Source organism: Nelumbo nucifera, chromosome 2, assembly GCF_055504915.1.
Source record: "Nelumbo nucifera cultivar China Antique chromosome 2, China Antique-T2T, whole genome shotgun sequence".
NCBI classification, from domain to species: Eukaryota; Viridiplantae; Streptophyta; class Magnoliopsida; order Proteales; family Nelumbonaceae; genus Nelumbo; species Nelumbo nucifera.
Genome location: NC_142650.1, coordinates 77,284,378 through 77,289,530, shown reverse-complemented (window position 1 = coordinate 77,289,530; position 5,153 = coordinate 77,284,378). Strand labels below are relative to the sequence as shown.

At 37.0% G+C, this 5,153-nt stretch overlaps 1 non-coding gene across 1 annotated transcript; it reads right to left on the bottom strand.

The window, feature by feature from the left end:
* Positions 1-4,724: 4,724 nt before the first annotated feature.
* Positions 4,725-4,831, bottom strand: LOC148802341 (small nucleolar RNA R71). The gene has a single exon (XR_016083224.1). It is a non-coding gene; the product is annotated as a small nucleolar RNA R71 (small nucleolar RNA).
* Between the last annotated feature and the right edge of the window lie 322 nt (positions 4,832-5,153).

Sequence of the window (5,153 nt, the reverse complement as noted above, 5' to 3'; positions counted from 1 at the left end):
GTTAAAACAAAATTGAACTGTGTTTTCTTTCACAAAGTTCTAGGAAATCTTTGCTTAGTTGTATGACCAGATGACCGGATTAGACTCGGCACTTGTCAAACATTCATTGTTCATCAATCCCAAATTCAAACCGGAAATAGCTCTAAAAATCAAAGAGCAGGTCGAACAACTTTTGATAGTAGGCTCTACTACCATTGCTTAGTTTGAAATATATCAATATACTTGATACTTTACATAAATACATCATCGAAAACTTTGCTGTACTGTGATCAAATGAACCACTCTGTAAGCATTTTTCACTAAGAATCGAAACTACCATGCACCTAGTGCTTGAGGTTGCACACATGTCTCCATCATTGTATGCATGCATCTTGAATGATATGATTATTCCACTCTCCATTATGCACATATCTATGCACTCATCTTGAGTAGTGTTTCAACCAAAACTATTTCGCCATGCCATCTCTGCAAAAAGACATCATGATGATCTCATCACAAGAGGATAAAGAACAATCTAAACAAAGATTACCAACATAAAAGGTACGACACACCAGAAGTATACACATAATTAACAATGAAATCAAGAATACTAAAATTTGCCCACAATGGCAGGGACGAAAGGAAGTCTGTAGAATATTATGATGAGGTTAATGCACCTCCAAAAGACATGCAAGATTCCATAAATACGGTGAAAGAACCACTAGAAGAAATAGACATGGCCGCAGAAGGAACAAAGAAAAGGCTGTTATACATTTCAGCCAAGCTAGGACTTGAAGAGAAGCATAAACTACTTGACCTACTAAAAGGTAAAAGAAACCTTTCCTCATTGCAAACCTTAGGCTTTTGATTAGAAGTAAGACTAATCTGTGTTTTTTTTTACAGAATTCCAAGTTGTCTTCGCTTGGTCGTACGACTAGATGCCGGGCCTGAACTTAGCCCTTGTCAAACACTCCCTATGCATAGATCCAAAGATCAAACCAGTAAAACAACATCAGAGGATCTTTAAACTAGAAATAGCTCTAAAAATCAAGGAAGAGGCCCAACGACTTTTGAATGTAGGATTCATCAAGCCCATCGCGCATCCGTAGTGGCTAGCTAACGTGGTTCCAGTCAAGAAGAAGAATCGACAACTCAGGTTCATCTTTAAATTCCAGGAATACAATTAGCTTTCTGGTTATCAGAACAAAAATCAGTGCACTAACCTCACCCACCCCTACCTTAGGTGTTGTGTGGATTTCAGAGATTTGAACAAGGCTTGCCCCAAAGATGAGTTCCCTTTACCAAACATGGATATCCTAATAGACTCAATGGCGGGAAACCAATTGTTCTCCTTCTTAGATGCCTATAGTGGATATAATCAGATATTCATGGACCCTGTAGACACACAACACACAACCTTTGGGACGCCAATAGGAAATTTTTATTATAAGATGATGTCCTTTGGCCTAAAGAATGTCGGAGCCATGTATTAGAGGGCAGTGATGAGGGTTTTCCATGACATGATGCACAAAGAAATAGAGTATTATGTGGATAACATAGCGGTCAAAGCGAAGAAGAAGGAAGATCATTCCGAGGTGCTTAGGAAGTATTTGATAGGTACAAAACTTTCAATCTAAGACTTAACCCTCTGAAGTGCGCATTTGGAGTATAGTTTGGGAAATTCTTAGGGTACAGAGTGGATCAGACTGGGACTCACCCCGATGAAGTTAAGGTGAAAGCAGTCCTGGACTTACCACCTTCCAACAACGAGTCTCAAATAAAGACTTTCATAGAAAATGTTTCCTACCTGAGAAGGTTTATCCTTCACTTGGCACACACAACGATGCTGCTGCTAAAACTAACCAAGAATTCTACAGGGTACAAGTGGTCAACGAAGCATCAAGATGCCTTCGACCAGTTGAAAAAGATCCTGACTAAAGCCCCAACCATGTCACCACCTAAAAGCGACTGAGAGTTCAAGGTGTACATCGCATCAAACTCAAAAGTTGTAGGATGCTTGTTAGCCCAAGATAGTGATGAAGGCATCAAGTGTCCGAATGCCAACAGAACCTTAAAACCAACTAAGAAGAATTATTCCCACATAGAGCAGCAATGTTTGGCATTGGTGTTTGTGGCACAAAAGTTCAGAAATTACATCCTAGGTCAGAAGGTAAAGTTGATCAAAAAGAGCGATCCAATCAAATATTTCATAGACAAATCGCCTATTTCAAGAAGATTGGTGATAACTCTACATTTTGCTGCCTTAAGGGCATCAATTCAGGGGTATTTTTGGCCTTAGAATAGTCAACATATGCCCTTTTCCCAGTTAAATTCAATGTTGTGACCTCTGAGGGTCTTTGTGCAAATTCTGTGGAAAACTGAGGAAGTTTCATGGTTGAAATGCAGTTTTTGGGAAGCTAGTGTGAAGTTCAACTGAAAGAGGGGGTGTTTCTGTGAAAAACTGAGAACAGGAGGCGCCTCCTATCTATTGAACCCAGTTTGGCGCCCCTCCTATTGTATTAGCATGCTCCTTGATAACCCTATATTTGTACATATTTTCATACCTCTAAATTGATGATTTTGGTAATAATGTTTTTGGAATTAGCATGGTATTGTACTAATTATGATGAAATTGTCTTGCAAGGTGATTTGGAGCTTAATTGTGAAATTTTAATGAGGAGTTTGATTTAATTGATCAAGATAATCACAGAGGAAGGACCATGCAGCAATGATGCTTCATGATGTAGCCATGAAGGAGAGAATCCATTGAAATCGGATTTGATATGTATGCACAAAAATCGAGAAATTTCCTGTTTTGATATAGTTCCCGTATTTTGGACATAACTTTCTACCTATAATTCGGATTGAGGTGATTCAAACGGCTAATTAAAGCTAAGAGGTAGGGCTCTACAACTCTTATGTTTACCACTCACCATAATTCCGCCACCAACCAAGTGCAATTCGGGCTACAAGTTTGGGTCTGATAGTTAGCAGTGCAGAAAAGATAGGAATTCAACTGAGATAAAGAGTAAGAGACCTAATTTTTGTTGAATTAGGAGTCCGCATTAAGAAGCAATTGAGGGGAGGCTGCACTATAAAAAGGACCATAGACTCAAGGCAAGGGGGCACATCCTTAGAGAGAACTCAACAGAGAAGAAGAGAGGAAGCACTCTCAGCACATCAGAGAAGGAGAGGAAATAGTTCAGCGCGTCAGAGAAGGAGAGGAAGAATCTGCATCCAAGAGGAAGGAAGGCTTAGTTGCTGCACTTGTCTTCAACCTTCAAAGGCTAAAGTTTTCTTGTTATTCTATTCATTCTTTGATGTGTTTCTCCTCTAATTTTCTTGAGTATATTGAATTTAATGATGTCTAGCTAAATTCTCTTAGCTAGGGTTTGATGGATTTTGATCTTAAGATTATATAGCTATTTATTTAATTCAATTCAAGACCTTTATTATTTGCATGAGGAATTTTATTGCTGTACCTAATGCTTTAAAAGATTTGGCCAATCTTTTAATGATTTGATGATTCATGCATGATTGACTAAATGATTGTTATTAATTAGATCCATAGGCAATAAAAATCGCATGATAGACTATGATATCGAAAGATGATTAGCTCATGTGTGGGAATCAAGGAAGCTTAGTGAATCAATTCCCCTTCTACAATTAGAGGTTTCCAAAGAACTTAATGCTTATTTTTCCTTTTGACAATCACTTAGAAATTTGATAGTAGAATTGGATTAATAAAGGATTAATATGACTTGAGAAAGCTTATTAATTAATTTAGGGAAATCCACCATCACATGGATTAAATAGGTAATTATATAACATTGATTTAATGAAATCTAAACCCTAGCTGCATTCATTCGTCGATTTAGTTTGTATTAAGTTCTTAGATTTGCATGAATTCTTCTTAGTTTTTATTCATTCAATTGATTCACAAGTTCAAGTTAGGTTAGTTTAAAATTGTTTTGGTACTGTGATCTAGTCTCCTTGGGATTGACACTTTTTTCATCATTATACGCACATTTGACTAAGACACACTTGCTTGAACTAATTGTGCATAAATCACACAACAAGTTTTTGGCACTGTTGCCGGGGACTAGTTTATTGCATATCAAAACTACTTGAATTAGCCTTAGATTGAACATCTATTTGTTTTATTTTCGGATTTAAATCTTTCCATTTTAATTTTTGTTGGGTTCGGCTTTATAAAATTTTTTAGGCAATTTTTTATTTTTTTTTCTTTTCTTTGTAGGTTTCTAGTGCATGACACACACTAGTGGTGGAGAATTAATACCCTTAATCAAGAAATCAAAAGGACTTTGAAAAAGCGAACAAGGGAGAAACGGAACAAGATGGCTCAAGGCCAAAATAATCCAAGGACGTTGAGATCCTATGCTATACCTACTCTGGATGGTATTACATCAAGCATTAGGAGGCTAAATGTGCAAGCAAACAATTTTGAGATGAAACTTGCAATTATTCAGATGATCCAGATGAGTGTACAATTTTCTGGCCCCAATTATGACCATAACTCTCATATTGCTAATTTTCTTGAAATATGTGATACTTTTAAGCATAATGGAGTTAGTGATGATTCCATTAGACTTAGGTTGTTTCCCTTCTCCTTAAGAGATAAAGCAAAAGATTGGCTTAATTCTCTTCCTCCAGGTTCGATTACTACATGGGATGACTTGGCACAAAAGTTTTTATCTAAGTATTTTTCACCTGCTAAAATGGCTAAATTAAGGAATGACATAACAACTTTTTCTCAATTTGATAATGAAACCTTATATGAGTCATGGGAGAGATTTAAGGAATTACTTAGGAAGTGTCCTCACCATGGTCTACCTGTTTGGATGCAAGTGCAAACTTTTTATAGTGGCATTAATCAATCTAATCGTTCAATGTTAGATGCAGCTACAGGTGGTACCCTTATGAGGAAAACTCCAGAAGAAGCATATGAACTTTTGGAGGAGATGGCGGCCAATAGCTATCAATGTGGCACTGAGAGAATAAATAAAAAGGGAGTTGAAATTTATAATGTTGATTCTATCACTGCTTTATCGGCTCAACTTGTTGCATTAAATAATAAATTAGAAAATTTGGGGGTTTTAGCTATGAGTGTTTCTTCTATTCCCTTTCTTTCGTGTGAGCTTTGTGGGCAAGGG